This window comes from Erpetoichthys calabaricus, chromosome 8 (genome assembly GCF_900747795.2).
Source record: "Erpetoichthys calabaricus chromosome 8, fErpCal1.3, whole genome shotgun sequence".
NCBI classification, from domain to species: Eukaryota; Metazoa; Chordata; class Cladistia; order Polypteriformes; family Polypteridae; genus Erpetoichthys; species Erpetoichthys calabaricus.
Genome location: NC_041401.2, coordinates 31901789 through 31925722, shown reverse-complemented (window position 1 = coordinate 31925722; position 23934 = coordinate 31901789). Strand labels below are relative to the sequence as shown.

Sequence of the window (23934 nt, the reverse complement as noted above, 5' to 3'; positions counted from 1 at the left end):
ATTTTACTTAATTACAAATTAATTTTCAGCTGTCCTTTATCAATGTAGCACATAACCTCCTGCATCCCCCCCACCCCCTCACACTTTTTCAGACCCTTCTATATTACACATTGTTTTATAATATGTAAATTCTAAATTTATACTTGAGGTAACATACTTTGAGAATGAACATCACATTATCTGGTCGTGTATCAGTCTCTTTATTATTCTGTCTTTTTACAGTTGCTAACTTTGTTTCCAAAATAAATAATTTCAAAAACTGAAATTTCAATTTAGAATTTTTATTATATTTTTACCAAAAATAAAGCTTTGATAGTTGAAGTTAACATAGATTTTATGCATAATTCATTAAAATAAGAGATCAGATTATTTAATCTTTCACAATGTACAAATAAATGATAAACTATCTCTTTTTCCCTATAGAAGGCACGTTTGTCATTTTACTTAAAAACACATTTGCTGCAGTGACCCCGTGTACAATTCACCGTTGCAAATTGCTCACCTGTTGTTATTTGGTGGTTATTAAAATTCTCTCCATGCTGGCCTGACTTCCCCTGCCACCTGTAACTTTTCTGTCCAGGGTGTTAAAATTGCAATTTTTAGATTTGTAAAATGGGAAACTTTGATACCATATAAATATAAATCTTTGTTATTAATCTAAAAACTGTCCTTTCCTTCTTTCAAATCTTAAAATGGACTGTTTTATCACTCTGTTAATACCCTATTTATGTTCCATCTCTAGGATCAGAAAATGATTCCTCATTCTCTGTTTTTTATTGTGAAGGTATTAAATTTAAGTGAGTTCTGGTTAGCCTTACAAAGTCCTTCAACATAAAGGACAGAAAATTTACTGTTTTACTGATCTAATACCCAGCATTTAGGCTAATACAGCATCATCATTAAACCTCTGGTACTCTTCTTTCAATAATTGTGAACACAGTACAATAACACTCGGTTTTAATCAACAGTTTTACAAAACTCACCCTTAAAAGCAGTGGACATGTAAATATAGAATTATACATTACTGGTTCCTTCAGTAACAAAGGGGATATGAATGGCACTGTTTGAAGAAATGAGCTCCAAATCAGTAAAAATCTGTTATAAAATGTTTGTAGCGGACAGAGATCTCATTGGTTAGATCCATTACCAATAACTGTACATAAGATCCCAAATTTTCTATCAGATAAAAAGAGGCTATTTTTCTAAATTTGGCTCCCTGAAGAGGAAAATAGGTACTTTAAAGCTTGTAACCTAAAACTTGCCACTTTCTTGCAGACATTAATAAGCCCCTGTCCTCCTCTCCTCAACAGGCAAATAGACAGCCTCCTTCTTGAGACAGTGGAGGCCATTCCAAAAGAAATCAAGTAACATTTTCTATATGGAGTGTAACAGCCCTTGAGGTGGATTTACACACATCAGTTTGTGCCTCAGCATTGAGGCTACTTGATTATTAATAACCAATGCCTTGAAAAGAAAGTTTAGTCGCAATCTGCAGACATTTCTGTGGCCTCTACTCAGTTTATTTTAATGGGCCCTTTCCCAGTTGTCTTTTCCAGTGTCCTCACCATCCAGAAAAACCCCCAGGTACCAAAATGATTCTTTATTCCATCCCAGTCTTGATAGTAAGACTGGTGGTGGACAATGTGCCCAGTCTTAGAAAGCGTTCCCATTCTCCCAATTAATCTTAGTAGAAGAGGGTTTCTCAAACAATGTTAATCATTCACATACTTAACAATCATTCGCATCATCTTCACTGGAAATAACAAATACAATGACGTCACCCGCATAAGCCAGAAATGTAAAACTTTGATTTTTCCACAAAGGAATTGTGAATCTCTGTAGGCTTTTTCTCAAGCTGACGAAGAAAAGACTCAATAAATATGGTGTACAACATGCCAGACAGAGGACACCCTTGTCAAATTCCTCTGTTCACTGCAAAAGGCCTGCTTATCCCACCTTTGATTTTTAAAACCCCAAACATATTCAAATATAACATTCTGATTTAGTTTATAAATGTTGTGCTAAAGTCAAAATATCTTATAAAAGTAAGCAGATATTTATGGTTCACTCAATCAAATGTCTTTTCCTTATCCAAAGACAGAATCACAAATCTAGGTTCAATGATTTTGACACTGAAGTGATGTCTCACAACACAAAAATGTTATCATGAATCTGTCTGTCCGGCACACAGTGTGATCGGTATGGGTTGATGATGCTGCCCATAACATTCTCAGTCTTATTAAAATAATTTTATAGTCAGTGCAGAGTAGGCTTGTTGGTCACCAGTTTTTCAGGAGACATAGATACCCTCTTTGAGTAGTAATGTGATGACTGCTCTTGGACAGCTGACTGTCCTTCCCCAATAACAACCAGAACTGTTTAGAACCCTACTAGTAGGCCATCTGTTCCTGGAGTCTTTCTAGTACTGAATCATTCAAGTACTGTTCTTGAAAAGTGAGATTGTTGTCCAAATACTGTACTGAGTCATTGAAAATGTGAGACAGTTCATTGAGCAAAGTGGATGAAGTAGAAATGTTAAACCTGTGTATTTGCTATCAAAGTCTCATAATAAGACACAGTGAAGTGATGTCTTCAGGATCTCTCAGTTCCCCTCCAGTATCATCTTGTAGAACACAAATTAGTTTTCCTTGGCTTTCTTTTATGTCCAATGTGAAGAAACTTTTTCTTGGAGCATCCAGACGATTACATTACCGGAAACGTAAGTGTACTAATGCCCCATGAGCTCAAAGCTAAAATAAATCCTTCAATATTTGTTTCTTTGTGTTTAAATTGTGTAGTAGATCCTCAGATAAGCCATGAAGAAACATCTTGTGTATCTCAGTGATCTTCTCATTTTTAAAACACAGGCTTTGGTATCAGAAAAAGCAAAAAGAGAGAGATAGAAGTGTTAATTATGAAATTGAATTGATGTTTGGGACTACACAAGCAATCTAAGTGGGCCATAGAAAGGTGCCCTTTGCTCTCTTTTAACCAAATGAACTGTTCAGGAAAAAGGAAAATGAGTGTGTCATACATTGACCAAGTCATACATCTCTACGATTTCCTTGAGCACAATGACTAACCCCAGGTGCGGCTCTGCCCCATTCCTATCTAGGACGCTGTCCTTGGTGCAGTTCAAATCCCCACCCAGTACAATGATCTCATCATCAGTGAGCCTCCCAAAACCTATCTTAATAATTCGTAGAAATTCACTCTGTCAGTGCCATTACTGGGTGCATAAATATTGATTAAAAACAACAGTGTGGGTCATCTTCTGCTTGCACCACTAAACGTCTTCCAGTCATAACCTCAGTGACCTTTGTGACTCTTAACAAAGAGTTTTTTTATTATCAGCACCACCACCAATGCACTTACACTGGTGCCAAGGCTAAAAAAAGCCATCCCTCCCCAGTCCTGCACCCAGCCAGCCTGACTCTCCAAATCTGAGTTAGTTACTTGTAGGAAACTCATTTCTAAGTGTTTCTGTTGTGAGGAGTCAAAGATTAAATTTATTTTTATGTTACTCTGACACCCATTTACATTTGTTGTGCCAACATGTAAGCTTGCCATAATTAGATAATGAAAAAACCTGAAAACAACAGCAAAGACTTTTCACTCTTTCTAAACTCAAAAATAGTTCAAGATCAGGAAAATAATCTTGGACTTGAATGCCCCTTTTCTCCTCTCTATAGTCTAGAAACTTTCTGACACTGTTAATGCTGTAACCTCCTTTTGGCTGTGAAACTGATACAGATAGAGTCCTGTCTGAAATGTCTGAGTTGCTTCCCCTTCACCCTCCTTGATTACACCACTGTTAAAAATATCCTTCTTTCTATCTTGCTTATTTTGTTCGTTGAAGGAGCTGTCTGAGATTAAAATCTTCTTTACACCTATGTTGGACTTGGCTTCTTCTGTCCTTTTTCTAGTAGCCCTTTGTGAAGCTTCCTTACATCTACTTGATTTCAAAGTCGTATTCATCATATCCACCTCACTCACTGCTGCTCTCTTTGTTGCTTTCACTTCTATTCTGCTACTACTTATGTTTTGTTTAATTTCTGAAACCAAGCCAGAGGTTCCCTCATTTATATCTTCATTGGGCATATCAGAACATTTTGCTATATTAGAGGGCCATGTTGCACCACTTGGAGATGTACTATCTTCTGCTATACTGTATCATTATTGCTCCTTTCACTTTGAAACAGGTTAATAGTCTTATCAGCTTTATCACTACAGACATCTGAAGCCACAATAGGGTATGCCTCACCAGTCTTAGCTGTTTGCCCTTCTTTAAGGACAGAGGCTTTTTTACATGGGACACTGAGCACAGGTACAGAAGTATCATTAGTCTTAGCCAGCACAACTTCATTATTTCCTACTTGATCTTTTTAAAATTCTTTTGCAGCAGTTATTTCTTCAGCAGGCTTAAATCGCTCCTCAGTTTCCTTATTACCCAGCTCATCTTCAATCTCCTTATCCTCTTCATTCTTTGCCTCACTCTCGGAATAGTTAAATTACTGTAAAATTACTGTACATTTTTCAATGTACAGTAATAGCAATTGCACCATTTCAGCGAGTTAAAAATAAATCCAATTTTTGGCTGAAACAGCACAGCTCACCCACATTATGTGCCAAGTGGGAAACTTGACCAGAAACAGAAATTGAATCAATTTTGATCTCTAACCTGAAGATGTTCTTAATCTGTCTCTAGCTCACACCTACACTCATTCACAATAGCACTGACTCACTAATCGAACTATTAGCATAACTGTTAAGTGTGGGAAGTAAGCTGGGCACCTGGAACGATGCCATACACGTGCAAGGAAAACATGCAAATCCCACATAACACGAATCCAGGCCTCAGGTGGTATGAGGAAGCCATTATTGCTGTCAGCTATTTCTTAGCAGTACTATAGTATCTTAAAAACAACGTTTCTTGGAAAAACATTACTCATACCCATACCATACCATTTTCAAAGCCTGTTTAATCCTGGAGAATCTGTCACACTGCATCTGGTGTACTGTGTGCAGTTCTGGTCACAACGCTACAAAGAAAGACATAGCAACACATGAAGCTGTGCAAAGGAGAACAACCTAGTGCATCCCAGTACAGACAATTAAATCTGTTTAGTCTTCAGCAGAGGAGACTACATGGGGAACTAATCCAAGTTTATAAAATTCTTAAAGGCATTGATAGATGTACATGTACAGTAGATGCAGAAGAATTCTTTCATCTTAATAGTGAACCACATAATCAAGGACACAAGTGGAAATTAAGCAGAATAGCATTTGGGACTGAAGCCAGAAAGCACTTCTTTATGCAGAGTTGTGGGAATCTGGAACAAAACATCTCAGCCATGTAGTTTAAGCAGAAACCCTAACAAACTTGAGGAAGTATCAGGATAAAATATTGGGATATCTTAAATATTGACTTAACAAACAAGTATTATAGACTGAATGGTGTCCACTTGTTTGTCAGATTTCTTATGCATGTCCTTATGTAGTATTCTCCTGTATTTCAGCAAAACAATGGAGCAGATTGGGAACTTTTAGTAAAAACAGCAAAGGCACTACCACCTAACAGAATTATTAACACTCAGGTGGTGAGCGTGGGCACTTTCATATACTTTGCGTACTTGACCCGGTCCAAGCACATTGATACCTTTGTGAAGAAGGCACAACATTTTTAGCACCCAAGACGCCTCAGAGATTTTAGGCTGCTCTCCTATACACTAAAGAAAATTCTATATATCCACCGTTGAAAGTAGACTAACAGGAGGTGTTAATGCCTGGCCTTTTTGAATGGCAGGTAACTTTGATCATTTTTACTGCCTGGTTTGGAAACAGCACACAGCAGGACTGCACGGCTCTGCAGTGGGTTCAGCTGAACACATCTGTGGTGTACACTCTCTACCTTCCAGGGCATCTATATTAAGCAATGTCAGATCAAGGCAGTAAAAACATCAGAGATACCAGCCATTCCAACAATCGCCTCTACTCTGTGCTGGGGTCAGAGGACTAGAGCTACATGATGTCCTATTGTCCATCCATCCATCCATTTTCCAACCCGCTGAATCCGAACACAGGGTCACGGGGGTCTGCTGGAGCCAATCCCAGCTAACACAGGGCGCAAGGCAGGGAACCAATCCTGGGCAGGGTGCCAACCCACCGCAGATGTCCTATTGTTTATTTTAAAAATATTAATATAATGCAAATACTGCTGTCATTGTAAATATTGATTTTTATTGATATTTCTACAGTTGTATTTATTTTTATTGACTTTATTATTCTTCTAATGCACTCTTGGAGTTTAGCAACAATGTTCTCATTCAGGATGCAGATCGACTGAAAAGATGCTCCTCCTCAGTCTCTTTGATCTGGTCTTCCTGAAGTGATAGCGTTTTCCTGAAGGCAATTTTTTGGATGGCAGGTAACTTTTATCATTTTTTTTTTTGTCCTGGTCTGACATTGCTAGTGTAGATGTATTGAAATTGGAGACTGCACACCGAGTGTTGTGTTCAGCTGACTGCACCATTCTCTGCTGAGCCTTGTGGTCTTGCTACATGCTGTCTCCAAACCAGATGGTAATACTTCCTGTAATGATATTTTTCAAAGGTGGATATGTAGAACTTCTTTAGTGTCTGGGAGGGCAGCCTAAAACTACTAAGGCATCTTGATGTGGTAGAGACAATGTCATGCCTTTTTCACTGAGGTGTTGATGTGCTTAGCTCAAGTCACAGTTCTTTGTGATGTGGACACTGTATCTGAAACTGCCCACCCCTTCACCTGAGTGTTGTTAATTCTGAGGGGATGGTAATGCCTATGCTGTTTTCTCCCAAAGTCCACAATCAACTCCTTTGTCTTGCTGACATTCAGGAGTAGACTGCTGTCTGGACACCAGTGTGACAAACTGTCCACATCATTCAGGTAAGCCTGCTCATTGCTGTTAGAGATCAGGCCCACCACAGCAGTCATGTTTGTACAGGGACTACAGCAGAGGATTCGGAACACAGAACTGTGGAGCCCCTGTGTTGAGAGTGAGGTAGTGGTGAATTGTGACATCCAACTTGAACCACTTGGGATCTGACGGATATTAACTGATCTTATTTCTTATGAAATAATGTGCTGTTCAATAAATTAAAATATACTTCGATGTCTTTTTAGATTTGTTTGCACCGTAATTTTATCAACAACATTTATTTACATAGCACAGTTTCATACAAATAATGTAGCTCAAAGTGCTTCATATGATGAAGAAAGAGAAGAAAAAAAGACAAAATAAGAATTAAAATAAGAGAACACTAATTAAAATAGAATAAAAGTAAGGTCCGATGGCCAGGGAGAACAGAAAAAACAAAAAAACTCCAGACAAAAAAATAAAATCTGCAGGGGTTCTGGGGCCACGAGACTGCCCAGCCCCCTAGGCATTCTACCTAACATAAATGACCTCAATCAGTCCTCATTGTATTCAGGGTTCTCATGGAAGGACCTCATCAGTGGGTATTCATAACATTATGTTCAGCCCTATTTATCTTCAGTGAAATCCCATTAAGCACATTAATCACAACCATGAAAAAATGCTTAAACACATAAACTAAGACATTTCTAAAGGTAGCTCTTAATTTTTGGTTTGAATGATGTTGCTAGTTCCTGTTCTCCGTATGCACTCATTTTCTTGTTTCAGGATTTAACTTTATATTCACGTGTATTTGTTTTTACTGGCACGGTCACGTTTTCAAGAAGCTTACATAACCAGCAGATAAATTTATAGTTACCGGAGGATGTCACTATTGGGACGTTAAAGTGAAAAGAAGATGAAAGAGTTAAACCCGGGACTCGTCTGCAATAAATCACACGGTGAGCTAAATCTAGCACCGAGTCGAAATGAGAATGTTAGCAGATGGCATTCACTTTCAAGTAACGGGTCTCGGCAAGGACTTCCTTTCCAGAGTCAAGAAATACTGGCAAAAGTAAAAACACACCGTAATGTACTGATAGTTTCTTTTCAAATTACAAAAACAAAATAATCAACAATAAACGAATAACCCAGCCACCACCATTAGCAGGCAGATGAATGGCAAAAAGTGACCCTGCAACCTACCTACGCTGCTCAAGCTACCACTCTGTTGGCTGTAATGAATATCAGTCAGCGCAGGGGCGGACTCTGTGCGCGCCTTCGAGTGTCCGGTTACGCGTTGAGTTGTCACGTGACTCGTCCTATCAACACACCGTCGCCATTGTTGGCGTCGAAAAAGAGACTGGATTTGTACAGAAACGGTAAGTCTTCTTTACTTGATAGGATGTCCAAGAGAGAAGACGAATTAATACAGCCAAGCTCATGTGGGCAGTCTATATTCTGAAGATGTTATCGGGGGCGGATAATACTTTAATATTGATTAAATATGTGCTAACTGCGGAAGAGCTGGCGAATAGAATAAACGGCCAGTGAAGAAATGGCTGAAGTGTTAGTTTAATGATTTCTAAAAAGTAACAGTGTACGAATTGACTTCCCTCTCGCTAACTACTATGGGTGTGATCGGATTATATCCGTTTCGCCATTTGTCTTGCGGGTAGATAATGGATATTTAATTTAAAATACCTGCGCTTGCGACGAACAATCGTGTCTTGCGTAATCTTAATAGACGCGTTAGCAGGGAAATCAAACGGATATCCTGGAGAAATTAATTTGTTAAACCGACGGTTAAATTACGGAATAAACAACAAACTTTTGCAGCTGATGCTGTACAACGAAAGCTTTCAGAAAGCTTTTTTTTACTTTTAGATTTTTAGTAGAGTTTTTAAATTCAGCCACGCCTCATCTTTGCATGAGAAGTGTAATGGCTCTCTATTTGCTGGTGGTGGTTAAGAGGCATAGAGAAGTTTGTGAATGTAGTTTAGGTTAACTTAGTTTTTAGGTGTTTGCTGTTTCAGACTCTCAATGCACTGCTTAATAAAAACACGATGTAGAATACAAGTGACACGTAACATGCAAGACGTGAATAAACTGTCGGCATAGTTGAACAATTTCGTTTTTTTTTCCTATTAGTTGCCACATACGCATTAGAAACAGTACACTCAGAGTGTTGTGCACGATCTTATTTTTTCAGTGCAACTTTACCACAGAAATCTTTTTGTCGAATGTCCGCAGAAGGTGCCCTTTATGTAAAGTAGCTTGCTGTCAGATTCTAATGCGGCCTTATGTTGAAACCTTGTACTCCTGGGACGGCTCTCCCCACCCCGACAGGCGAAATATTTGGTAGACGGACCCAAACCAAACCTGTTTGTCGACTAAACCCTATGATGAAGGTGGAATCATTTAAAAATGTGATCATATTCTGGGAAAGTTCACTGATTCTTAATGACACAACATTCTCCCACACGCTTAATCCAATTCGGCGTCGTTGGTGTAGCCGTAGCCAATCGTTCCCAATACAATAAAGCTTGGTGTTCATTTATTGGCACCAATATAGATTTTCCAATAATAGGATGTTGAATCATCTCAAAGGCTTTATGCTTTAACAATTTGCGTTTTGGTATAATATCTCAAAACATTTAAGGGCTTTGTCAGTTTTAAATTTGAGTAGGCCTCTTAACCAAAACATAGTAGGTTCTTTAAACAAGAATGAGTAATTTTTCGTGGTAGTGAGTTTTATTTTGCTGAATTTTCATCCAAAATGTACAGTGTAATTCAGTTTTTACACAGTTTGAGATCTACTGGGAAATGCATCGTTTTCATTGTTTAAATGAGCAACCTTGAAGTTTTACAGTAGAATCACGTTAGTCTTTAAAGGAATACTTCACCAATTTTTTTTTCTTTTAGGCGTTACTTACCCCATGTAGTTTGCAGTGAAAAAATTTTGATCGCATGCTGTCGTTGAGAAAAGACATAAAATCACAGAATCTGTGACGTACAGTACGACTTAATAAAATACACGCCAATAAAAAGGGTCCAGAAACAGGCCAACAAACGGGACCGGAGATGCAAGTTTTCTTCGTGTAGTTATTTCTCATTGACTTTCATCCCAGAACTATACAGAAAATACAAAGATGAAATTGAATCAGACGTGGCAAAAGTAGAATACAATTAAACAACCACAAACCTGCAGTCCTTACATTAGCTTAACGTTACAGTACATACGTGACAAATCTGAACTGAAAAATCGCAGGTTGCAAACATCGTATTTTCCAAGAGATCTTACTGGTGAAGTAATTGCTCTAGTCTTCAAAGAAGCATTGGATGGGCGAGTAGTATCTAGTTGCTGTAACCAAATACAACGATCTAACGTAGTCTAAAGAGTGAAGTTTAATCGATGAACCAGATCATAGTTCTTTGCCAGAGGCTTTACGTTTCAATTGGAAAGTTCTAATGTAATATGAATTCCAATATTGTTTATTAAATAACATCTGTGAACATATGCACTCATCTATGCCTTAAATTACACTGCAGTGTGATATCTATATATAATTTGTCACTTTAGGATTAGCACAGGTGTAGATGTTTACAGTGCAGTGGCTACACATTCATTTTTATTATACAAACAAGATTTTACTTTATAATGTACTTATTAATTTGGAATGGTTTCTTTACTCGGTCTCCAATTTACTTAATTCTTTAAAAGATGCATTGAGAGAGTGGTAGGAATGTGTAAGATAATAATGGTTCACTTTTATTTATTAATTTTTTTACGTAAAATTTTTATTTTAGGTACTTTAGTTAGTACCTTTTCATATATTCATTATAAGATTAATATAGAAAATACATCGTAGAAAGTAATTGGTGCTTGTTTGGCCCAGTGTATTCAATAATTTAAGTTGTTTGTTATTTGAAAAAATTTTAGTTGATAGATCAATACTGGGAAATATTTTGGTGTGATAATTTATATTATTTGCATTTAGCCTTAAAGTTGCAATACATAATGGTAACTTTAATACTTGCATATCAGTTTAAATTGCAGTCACAATATGTGTCAAAATAGTCACAATATAATTTTTTGATCAAATTGTGCAGCACTGTTTTATGCTGGTGTCCCCTATTGGTCTGTTTCTTTCCTCTTGCAGAAGCAATAAGGCCATATTTTACTACATATTTTACTCAAGCATACTTGAGTGTAGAGAGGAAAAATGTGAGGAACAGGAGTTATTGCAGCTTTTTATTTACAGTGTGAGAAAAGAGACTGTCAAACAATAAACCCTAAAATGCTTCTTTTTGTCAAAAAGAACCTGACTCTAATGCAAGTTCAGTTGGCATCATTCAATTTCAGTCTGCTGTTTGATTTTTCTTCAAAGCATGCAAAGGATTGTTGCATGGTTTTGTTTATATTTGCTATTAAAAGATTCATTATCCATATATTGACATACTTAAGATATAGTAGTATTTAAATGACTGTGCTAACCATTTTTTTTTTTTTTTTTTTTCAACATTTAAGTAATCCCAAGCTGTAGCTGTTGTCATCTGGGGCTTTATGCCAAAAGTAGGAAAACTTCATTTTGTTGGGGATGAGGTTAGCTTACTGAAGACAACTATGTTTAATTGAGACTTGTTTAAGCACCTTAATTTCATTTGCACAGTATTACAAGAACTCAAGATTATAAAATAGATTACAGGATAGAATTATATTTGGTGATTGTTTAAGTAAATGAAGGATTTATTCTATAGCAACTCACCGTAAGTCTTTTGAAAATAACCTTGAATTTTATATTTCAACTGCTAATTAAGTGCTTTTAACTGTGAAAACATTTTGAACAGTTGCTCAGTAAACTGAATTATAATGTCTTTATTCTCATGGGCTAGGTTTGAACAAACCACGTGAAACAAAGAATGGGTGTCCACATAGCTGGAACTCTGACATGTTAACTGATGACACTTTAAGATTCATTAAAGTAGCAGGTAAAGCAAGTTGACATATAATTACACATCTTAAATACTCTAAATATAGGCTGTTAAAAATGGCAACCATGTTTTTAGTGGCAACCAAAAGTTGATGCCGGTTGATATTTTTAAAAGTTAGTGTTGAGCACTAGTTTAAATTTTAAATGAATGACTTGGAACCCCTGGTTCTATTTCTTTTTTCCTTAATCTACTGACAATAGATGTCCAGTTAAGTTGGGGATCTGGGTTCCTGGAGGGTTACCAGTTCCCTAATTAGAAGCCAGTTCTCCTTTCTTTAATTCTGTTGTCTCTGTGTACTCTCATTCTGCCTCACCACACATTTCTAGAACTACTGATTTTCTACAGTGTATTTGTTAGGCCATCACTTTTTTTTTCTCACATTTTATTGAAATTTGAATAATGGATGCATTCAATAGACACAAATGCAATCAGTTTGATTATATTTTGGGTTAGCCCAGAGGTGTCAGTTTTTGACTTGATGGATGGGAAGCGGGGATTGGTCTACTGTAGTTTATTCCAGTATAAGAGTTGACTACAATGCAATTTTAGTGTGACATTTGCCATGACCAGAAACCTTAATACCATATCTGTTTGAGATCTCCCATGACTGCAGATTTGAAAAAAATAGTTTTCCTTGACATTCACCTTGCCCTGACATTAACATTTTATTTATTTAAATTCATTTTTGTGTTTATGCATTAAAAAAAGTGGTTTTTGCTTTTTTCAGGAAGTCTTACTTAATATTCTAAGCAAGCTCAATGTAAAGGCTTTTCATGGTGAAAGAAATTGAAAATATTACTATGTAACATTGTGTTACCTGAAGGATCACAAGTTGTTTCCCAGTTTGACCCTAATCAGTGTTCCCTTAATAAAATTTTTTATAGTGATGTCACAATACAATAATTTGTATTTAGTACCAATACCAGTGAAATTTAACTATACCTGATACCTTTCGATACTACTGCAAAAACAGAAATCCCATTTGATGGTTTTTTATTAATGTTCCTCTATTATTGAAGTGTACAATATTGTACCTTTTTCTGTAATATAATGTAAAATATATAAATACTAACAGTAACAACAGCTTTAAAATATTGATATATCTATCAAATAGTCATTATTAAAGTAAACAAGTATTACCATTCATAAATATGAATACTCAGTGCAGTGCTTGAACTTGAATGTGTGGCAGAGAAAGAGATCCTCCTAGTGTAACAACAAATGGGGTATTTATAATCTTGGGGTGGGGGGATTTCAGCATAGGTTTTATACAGAATGGTAATGTGAAACTACCCAAGTTATCTTGGGATGTGCACATTATAAATTTATTCTGAAATTTTCTGTCCAATAACTGAAACATGCTGCTTAAAATCCATACTTCTTTAAAAATATTTTTAAATTATGTACTGTTGAATTAGATAATTCCAAGATAATTCAGAATATTTGATTTAAACAAGCTCTTTAAAGCTGTTTTTGTAACAACATTCTTTTAATGTCTGGTTTATCAGAGAACAACTCTGTTGAGTTAGCAACATTTGCTCATTAGCTGGTCAAAAAATATAGTGTAAGTCATAGTAATACAAATTTCATGGTGTATTCATTTTTCAAATGTGTTCCCCTCTCTATTTCTATTTTTCCAAACATTTAATGCTTCTTGTGTGAAAGAACAGCCTTTGTTTTGATGTTTTCAGTGTTTCTTATATGAGTGATCACATTTTGTTATTGCTTATGCCTGTGAACAAATCTAGAATTAGAATATTACTTGTCATTAACAGCACTCAACTTGACAACTTTGAGGTAACATTGTATTCTCCAATGTACCGTTCATATATATACCAGCAAGCCCGCGATTCTCGAAAGAATCGCAAATCCAAGAATGGCAATCACTTTCTGTTCCCTCCGATACTTGGGAGGGATGAAATATCATGGAGGGTGGGCGCGTCCTGGGAAAGTTCATTTAATTAAATAAACATATTTGTACTAAAGCGGTTTCTTTTTGGAGCTGTGACTCCTCTGGTTCTGGTGTTTCAGAAGCGCGTTGTACGCACCTTCGTTTATTGTTTTTATCCATGCAGTCTCTTTTTTGTTTTTCTATGGCTGTGTCGTCAGCGAGAAGTCGTTTGCTGACGGTGGTGGATTCGCGTGCTGAAGTGACCATGGTGGCGGATCCGGGCATGGAGGGCTTCATTACTAAACGAACGTGGTATATGCGGTGGTGTGGGCAGTCGTGTTCAGACGGCTGTACGACCTGGCGTGCACGCTATACCTCAGGTTTAGTTTACAGGTCATAGCCATGGTAAAGTTTTCATTTAATTAAATAAACATATTTGTACTAAAGTGGTTTCTTTGTGTGGGTGCCTTCGTTCACTGTCCATTTGGAGCAGTGACTCCTTTGCCTCTGCTGTGTCAGAAGCGCGTTGTGGGCGTGTTCGTTCATTGTGTTTATCCATACGGGCTCGTCTTCGTTGTTCTGTGGCTGTGTCGTTAGGTAGAAGTCGTTTACTGTTAGGAAGCATACTCCAACTTACACACACTGTCTGCTGGCACAGTGGATTGGATTAGAGCAGGTGTAGTTTACAGGTCGTGGTGTTTGGGCGCCACGCACTGACTCTGGGAACTACAGGCTTGGTTTTGTATTACAAATCGTTCAGCTCTTTCCATTTGGAGCCGTGACTCCTTTGCCCCTGCTGACACAGACTGCTGGCACAGTGGATTAGAGCAGGTTTAGTTCACATGTTGTGTTGTTTGGGCGCCACCTACTGACTCTGGGAAGCCGCTGGGTTTGACTCTGAGGCACAGTGCGCATGCGGTGCGTCCGCCGTCCGTGCATAAATTAAACCGTCGTTTAGTAATATAGATATGTCCTATGTTATGGGACTAATGAACGGTAGTTTGCTTTTAAAAGCCAAACAAATGACACATATTCAGTGTTTGCAGATTCATATTTAGCAATGAAGTATGTTTTATTTGTCCTGTTAGCTGCATGTACCAACGATTAAGCATCTTAACACTATACATGTTTAATTAATAGGGAGATGTCCCTTGTCATTTGAAGCATTAAAACACTAAATGTATTTTTGTATTAACAAATGGAGCAACTTTTGCATTGCTGGTGTAGATCAGACAAATTGGCGTTTCGATCGAGTCTTTCCTCAATGTTTCTTTCCTATACACATACTGTGGATGTGTGTGATGTCCTCCTTCTCGATCTGTGACATTTGAACTGCATGCTTATGTAGAAGTGCTCATTATAATCAGTTAATGAATGCAGAGCCTCCATTAATTTATTGGGACTGTAAAGGACACTAAACATGATGAATCTTTTTATCTTTTTCTCTTAACAATACAAGTTAAACAGTTCCCTAATGAGGTGGCAGTAGAAATCTGTTTTTATTTTTTGTTTTTTTTTTTATATATAAAGTACCATTCCTTCACTTGTGGGATGACATTCTCTTGTGCAAACTCAAAGCATTTTCTTGACATGACTTCTTTTCCATTTTGAGCCATTTTTATATGTAGTATTTACTCGGGTTATTCTCCATGTATTGATGTGTTGTGTGCTTTACGTCAACATAGCAAATATGCTACTATTCAAAAATTTGGGGTCATCCAGACGTTTTCATGTTTTTGATAGAAATTTATGTATTTATCTAGATACCATGTTTCTTGACATATTTCTTGAGAATACGGTTTAATTGTGGCCATTTTTAAACCAAGAAACAGAACTTTAGGAATGCCAATACCTTGTAACACAAGTGAACAAGTACCAGATTTCAGTGGAGCTAATGCAATTACAATGGTTTCTCTAATAACCAATTAACATTAACACATTACTGACTAAGGATAAGCTAAGGGAGTTTACCATTAGAACACTGAAGGAATTGCTGCTGAAAGTGGAGCTTTGCAGCCATATCTCCCTATTATAATAAAAAAAATCTTGGGTCGAGATGTGATCTTCTCGGAAAACACTTCGACGTCCCAACAGAGACAAAAGGACAGCTGCTGTACAGGCTTTTAAATTGACTGACGCAGACCGCGACAAGCAGAACATGCAGCTCGGCATTAGCTGCAGCAAGCCAGCAGCTAATCTGACTGCATCTTCTTGGCGTGTGTTCAGCCCCCCCCCCCCCCTTCACAACGAGAGCAGCAGAGACGTGATGGGACTGGCGCTTTGTGCGCCCCGGGGTGGTGGGCGAGCAAAGCCCCTTGGTATGAATAATAAATTAAGTGTTTTCAAGCGGTAATACCCATTATGCACACTAATAATGCCTTAGCTGTATTTTTTAATCAGTGTAATAGTATCTTGATAAAAAGGTATTAATTTCTATTAAACACATGAGAATTTGAGTGCCCCCAAATTTTTGACCAGTACTGTATGTTGGATAAAACTACGAATAGAGGAGTCGGTGACACCATTAACCGAGGAGTCAGGAGTTGGTTTTTCTGTACTGACTCCATAGCCCTGCAACTGAACACTGTTTACTTTCTGATTATTTGACATGTGTAACTGTTACAGTTGCACTAAAACTTAGCTTCGGCACTAGAATTGGAGATGTTAAAATCCAAGAAATTTGGTTAAAGTTTTGTATAAAGAGTCAAAAGTGTTCAAATGTTTACACAGAAATTTAAACTTAATGTCCAGTTACAGCAAGTCAAAATAATTTAATGCTCATCTTATTCTTGGCAAATTCTGCTAAGTACTGAAGTCACATGGGCTGTACTGTGCTTTTAGAATGTGTGCTATCATGACATTAAATCTCCATAATTTATTCCTTGTTTTATGGTAATGTAGGTGTTTGATGGTTAACCACTGGGAGCTAGGGCTTAAGATGTGCATCATCTGTTCTCCTTTCTGGTATTATAATCTTTTATTCTGATTTTGTCCACTGGCTATGTGTGCATTCTCTCTCTCTCTCAAGGCAGGGCAGGCACAAAGTGGCTTATGAAGTAATTGATTCTGCCGGCTTCTGTTTGTTTTTAGCCATTTCAATTCAGTGTAAACTAAAAAGAATTTGAATAGTGGACCAGGGTAAACATTCAGCTAGATATAACCCAGAATAAGAGAGTTCTTAGTTTACATGTGCAGTGCTTACCTCCAACAAATACTATTAAGTAATTGTCCATCTTACAAATATCAATAACTCCTTTACTGGGGGGATTCAACATTCTCTGAAATGGAGTTACTAAAATACCTGAAAGTCATGTCACTTCTCCAGTAGGAAAGTGCACAATTAGCACTTTTAAAACATGCTTTTAAAACTCTCATCAGTGCTTAAAATGGTTAAAGCAGCATGTGCTCACTGACATAAACTGTTCATTGTACTACTTATTGTACTTGCTATATTGTGAAAGTTCTGACACTTAGTATGAACAAACATACATTAGTCAATAACTCGATCTCACTAAGGAACGCTTTCTCTCTAATTTCTTTTTCTGCTACTTTCTTACCTGTGTTACAAAAGATACAATTGCCAGTGAGGAAGCACTTATTGAATAATTAAATTCTGATCATATGTGTCATTGGAGCATGCAAAATAGGGTGGATGAGCATGAAGGGGTTTCAAAACCTATTTTACCAGGATCTGTCAGAGATGGCTTTTTTTGTACATTTGATTCATTTGTGCAAATTGGATTTATAGAATTGAGTTGTGACAAGGAGGCAATGTTGATCCTTTGTTTTCTATGTAAAGCACACCATGATTGTAGGAGCAAATGGGGATTAGGTACAGACTTGGTGTGTGTGTGGGTTTTTTTTTTTTTTTTTAATTGCCGGTTTTCAGTCTCAAATTGGTTTCAGTGTTTTCATACACCCTAAACTAGATTTACATCTAATATACTTTTCTAAAAATGCTTCTATCTCTTCTGCTTTGCAGTGCTATCAATCACACAATGGAACACTTTGCAGTATACCTGGCTATTGTAAAAGTTGATCCAAATATGAACAATAATAACATGACCACCAACACATCATGCATTACTGTTAACCATGCTAATCTGCCAACCATTGAAATGTAGATTACACTGGCATAAAGTAGAAAAGTCTGCTGATAAAATATTTTTGGCAATTGTTTTTCATAAAACAAGGAAATGTATACTCCTTAATTTGTATTTTTGTTTCTGCAATTAATGAGTCTAAATAGTCAGGTTCACCAGTCTGTTAAGGTAAAAAAAATATTTTGTCAAGATAAAAATATTTTTTGTACATTTGCAAAGTGCCCCTAATTGGTTATAAAATATCCCTGGATTTTAGCCAATGGGGCTGAAATTGGCCCTTGAATTTAGTGTTTTTTAATGTCCTATCCTGTCTTCATCATGGTAATGTTATTCTGGAGGGCCAATCTCCTGGCATTAGTCCTTTACTTCCATGTGGATGGTGATGTGAGACAAAGTTTGGGAACCAAGAGTTGCTTTGATTTTTTTAAATTAATTACTGCTTATGATTTTTAGTGTTTCTTCTTCTCTTTGAAGTATTTTTGTCAGTGTGTGCTATTTACGTCACAACACGAGTGACTCAGTATGAGACTGCCTACAAATATAAACAGAAGAGATGTAAAGTGTGGCTGCACTTCATAAAAATGACAAATACAGCAAGTGAAGGTTATATTAAATCTAATGACGTACAAGGGCAGTAGCCATGTTGATAATTAAACACCAAATGACACACAGTGTTAATCTAGAACAATGCACCATCTTCAGTTTCCTTAGGCAGATGCAACAAAAAGTGGCAGCCTTTTATGTAGCTCTCTGTGAGTGAAAGGAAGTCAAAAAAGGTGTTTTGCTACTAATTAAATAATGGGCAGAGTGAATCGTATAGCATGTTGAATAGGTGTGAAAACGTTTTTTTTTATCTTTGACTAGTCTTTAATTGGAAAGTTGTGATAATACAAGGGCAGCTGTGTGATTTTTAGTTCTCTCCTGATTAGTCATGTTTGTGACTTTTTATTAACTACTAATTTTCTTTTTTGTAAAGATTAAGATCATTTACTTTAGACCACATAAAATTAATAACGGGTTAAGACAATTTCATGTGATTTGAAATGCTGGTGAACACTGTCATTTGCTGTATGAAAAGAATTTTTATTTACCCCTTAATTTCTAATCCCCTGCGAATTGGTTGTGAACATTATAGACAATATAGACATCCTTTGGCAATGATTATTTTGTAGATACTTGTGAACATTTGCTATCCAGACTGAACTTAAAGTAAACTAGTCTGAGGTCTGTAATGCGTAAGCACTTTTATAATTTTTGGATAGTGTCTGCAGCAAAAAATAGGGCAATGACTACCGTAGTATGTTGCATTGGTTGCACATTAGGCACTCAAATCTAAAAATTGCACTATCCAATGTGTGAAGCTAGGTTATAATTTTTTTTTTTTTTAATGGCCAATATCTTAAAAAAAAAACAACAACTTGCAGCTGCTGTGAGATGACTCTGTTCTCTTTGGCTGCAAACAGTCATCTATGGAGTAAGGAACACTGTAAGCTTGCAGGTCCGCCTTTAGTACATTAGACTGTTCACATCCATCCTAAGCTCTACATGCCATTTAAGATATCGTGACTACCACAAGGGAGTCAATTGAAAATGCCATTTTTTTATTTACCTTCTGGATTTGTGCATTTTTTTTAATCATTTGTTGAATGGAAAAAAATACTCTCTAAACAAGTTCAGACAAGTGTTTGGTTTTGTGTTGATCAACTTCCTTATTTAAGCCTAAGCTCCAAACCACGATGCCTGGAAAATCTTCAAAACAGAATCTATATGGTGGGGAATAACCATAATAATTGAAAATGTCCACATAAAACACGAATCATTACTTGAGTGACATGCCACAATAAACAAGAATGTGACGCAGTGGTAGTGCTGCTGCTTTGCAGTAAGGAGACTGTGGAAGATTGTGGGTTCAGTTCCAGGTTCCTCCCTGTGTGGATAGCGCTTTGAGTACTGAGAAAAGCGCTATATAAATGTAATGAATTATTATTATTGTTATTATTTAATTAGGTGGCAGTTGGAGGTTGCCATGTCAGTGGTAACAATGATAAAAGGGGACTGAAAGAAATTCTGTTTGCTGCCCCACCATTCTTTCTTTGGAGGACTTGCAATATTGGAGTTTATGAAAACTGTATGTGGAGTAGTATGCTGTAGGGGAGTGAGGATGCCAGTTAAGGGGACCACCATCACTTCGCCTCAGACATTGTCCATCACGGCTCCGGGATGGATATGGAGATCGTGTAGGATGCATTGGCTTGAAATAATCCATCAGTGATGTTTGCTTCAAGTACTGCTTTAGATACTTAAGGATCTCAGGCCTTGGCAAATGAGCACACATAGCAGAGACAAGGTTGATGTTTAACCTTGAGCCTGCGATCAATGATGGGATCGTCTTGATGTTTCTAGCCAGCTGGTCAGTTATGCCAAGCCACTCTTTAAGGGTGCTTGGCAATCTTGGGTGCTTGTTGTTCATCATTGTCTTTGTTGTCCTGAAGACATTTCCTGAGCCATTGCATCCATCTCCTCATTCGTCAGCTCCTGGTGTTGCTTCTGCAGAATGTCAGGGACATCTTCCTCTCCTATATCCTTGAATGGTTTGCCTCCAATGGTGTATACTAGATGCCCAATTGCTTCAGCATTCTGCCTCACTGCTTTGTCTTCAAAATCCCAGTTACAAGCGGGCCATACCTTTTTTTACAGTGGTTTTTCAAGGTAACCTGTGAAACATTTCCATAGTTTACATTAATACAGTCGATGACTTGAAGCATAGTGACAGATTTCCAGCATCCATCATGGTGATTTGTGGGTTCACTTCCAAGTAGTTGTTGGCATGGCAATAGATATCCATGGTATAATGTGTTTAAAGGCATGTATGATTCCCTGATCCACAAGCTGGATCAAAGGTGGCATAAAAACAAATTCTAAGTTGAATGCAAGGTTCCTGTCCCCAAGATAGTTTTACCGCTGCAATTCAGTTGTTGAACCAGACACAGAAGATCTCTACAATCATCTGAGCTTCTCAATTCCAGCGCCATTACACTAGCATTCAGGTCTTTTTTTCGTGTGAAAGCCCTGGGATTTTGAGCTCTGTAGATTATTAGTGGCTTGTACTTAAACTCGCTGTTGGTCTTGGTGCACAAGAGTTGGGTCAAACAATCCTTTAAAGCCTTGTACCCACTAGCATAAACAAATGACTTTTGTAATGTAGGTGCACTTTCCTACCAGTCTGTTTCAGTAACAGACTGGTCTCATCTGCATTAATTTCTTGCTCTGTTAGGTAATCTTTCTTTCAGCTTGTTCTCAAAGTCTGCCACAGCTGCTGCATCAGCTGAACCAGCTTCACCTGAAAGTCTTTACTTTTTACAAAAAAAAAAAAATCTTGCTTAAAGCCGCCCTTGGCTAGTTTTTAGGTCTCTTGTACCTTCATGGGGATGGTTGTTGTTGTGAATATACATTTTTGTTCTTCTACCCTCTTATTCAACCACAAATGTAACCACTTTTAAATTTTTTTCCAATTCCCTCATCATGCACTTTAGTGGTTACTTTAACACTTTCTGGACTGGATTCACAAATGCTTTTACGAATACTTTCTGGCACAAAGCTGATCACTCTTTATTTTCTCACTAACCTCCATCACTGACTTTGTACACTTGGGCTGAGAGCCTGAATGACTGGCAGTACACTTTGGTGGGCATTATTGCGTCACAAAACTTTGATTCTGGTATGCAAAACAATGAAAGTATTCAACAAAAACATATGGAGTTCTTTATTCTTCAATGGTAGGGTAAACAATACTGGTGAAGTGCCTAAAAAGGATACAGGCAGCTCCCCAAACTTGTGCACATTGTGCCATTCATTTTCTTTCTCTACCGTACATAGTCATTAAACCATCACAAAAATAAAAGTGGGGTTAGTAAATAAATTCTCATGAATGCTTGAAGTCACGAAAGTTAAATGCATTAATGTTGAGGATTGTCTCACATATAAAATTTAGTTAGCAGTGCTTTGGCATGTTCAGTTAATTGAAGACAATGTTGGTAATTCTTAAAGCAATTGTTCCAAACTCTTCAGATTTGTTTTCTTTTTAGGTGTAATTATAGGTCATCCAGTGTGTTACTGTAGATGATGTTGGGATTGGGACATTTGACAGATTATGTTCCCATTGTTTTTTAGATTGTCCATAGATACTTGTTCCTTTATCTTTTCAATTCCAAACCATGTGCATTATATATAATATTAAAAAAAAAAAAATATGGTCACTTACCCCATCCACCCCCTAAACATTCATTGCTGATCCATTTCTCTAGGAATGTTCATTTGTTCTTTCAGAGTGCCACTTCTCTCTTGCAGATGTGGTGTTTTCTATCGCATGAAATATAATTTATGTCTTCCAAATATTTTTACTGTTTTGATTATAAGCTGGTCTTTTTTTAGGATGTCAGCTGTGTTTGTACATGGTTCAATTAATTAAACAATCCAGAAATTCTGCGAGGGATAAAAAGGTGAATTTGAATTAATTAGAAATGATTCATGGATATTAGTAGCCATAATAAAAATGTATGTCTTTAAAATTCTTTAATTTCTCAATATAGATGTGATGCTTTTAAGTTTACATGTACAATAATACCAGTTTTAGGTATAAAGGTGTCGGCCCCCCACGTGTGTGTGTGTGTGCGCGCTCTGTTTTAAGAGTGGGAAATGACTACTACTTAAGAAATAAGTTAAAAACCACCACAGCATTTAATACTTAAATTACTCTTCCTAGTTTGTTCAGACGGCAAAATCTCTAACCTTGAATGTCAATGTAGTATACGTATGCAATATGATGATACTTTCATTGTATAATACTGGACCTAGGGCTGGGCGATTTGGGCTAAAATCAAAATCTCGATTAATTGAACATTGTAACTCGATTACGATTAATGAACGATTATTTTATTTATTTATTTATTTTTTGCCTTCATAGTTCACTGACAAGTTTTGTACAGTAAATATGCTCACATATTACAAGTGAGAGATTTTTGAATGAAGGGTGCATTACTTGATTTTAAAATAATTGAAGGAAACGTATTGTCTACTGTCTGTGATTTTTTATTGAACATCAATGTTGAACAACTGAAATTAAAGCACACATTGCCTAAAACGAACAGTCACTTTGTTCTTATAAAAAAAGTCAAAATAAATAACTTGCACTTTTGGAAACAAAATAAATTATTTTTAATGTTTTTCTTATTAAAAGTAGAAAATAAGCAGTATCTCTTCTAAATAAAATAACTCTTATATATCCTGTAAATAATATTTTAAACAGTGCATTTCTTGCATCTTCTGCAAACAAATATTTTAATGTTGTAATGAAAATAGAACTCTCTAAACACTGTTGCATGAGGTGATCTTAGCGATCTTGTCATGTCACTATATGAACATGAATTTACTGTAAGTTCTTACTAAGAAACACGAGCATGTTAACCTTTTCAGGTTTCAGGCAGGACCTGAGGCATGTAACAATGTTTCCGCCCGAACTGAAAACCTGCTCTGATGGGGAGCTAGTAGCTGGTATGCAGAGATACTTTTTTGCCACCTTACTTAGAGTGGGAAAGTGTACATGATGCTTCCTCCACCAGTCCAGTGGATTTGCCTCACTATCCAGCATGGGGGACACCAAATAGCTGCTCATCTCTGCTTCTAGCGATTGCTGAAGTGACAGAGTGGGTGTAGCTGAACTTGCTGAAGGTGTTGCCTCACTCCCTTTAAAAAAGCTTCCTAATGACCTCTTTTGTTTTTATGCTATTATATTTAATTAAGCTGACGTGTACTTACCAATTGCAAGGTGTAGGCGGTGTCCAAAACACTGCTGCCGTAACCATCCATTAAGCGCAGCAGCTTTGACAACATTAGCACCATTGTCTGTCGTAATGGCTGAAAGTTTTTCTTCCGCGAGGTCCCATTCAGAAAGCATATCTTTCAGACCTTGCGCAATCATATCTGCCGTGTGATCGGCTGGAAAATATGCCGTCTCAAGGCATCTCTGGCGCAGCTTCCAATCGTCGTCAATGTAG

The 23934-nt window shown here is 37.0% G+C and overlaps 1 protein-coding gene across 1 annotated transcript in view; it reads left to right on the top strand.

Moving 5' to 3' along the window:
• The first annotated feature begins 8134 nt into the window (after positions 1 to 8134).
• Positions 8135 to 23934, top strand: part of marchf7 (membrane-associated ring finger (C3HC4) 7) — a 42458-nt gene continuing 26658 nt past the window's right edge. The window contains exon 1 of the mRNA XM_028806415.2: positions 8135 to 8274. The gene's annotated coding sequence lies outside the window, so the exon portion shown is untranslated. The remainder of the gene's footprint in view (positions 8275 to 23934) is intronic.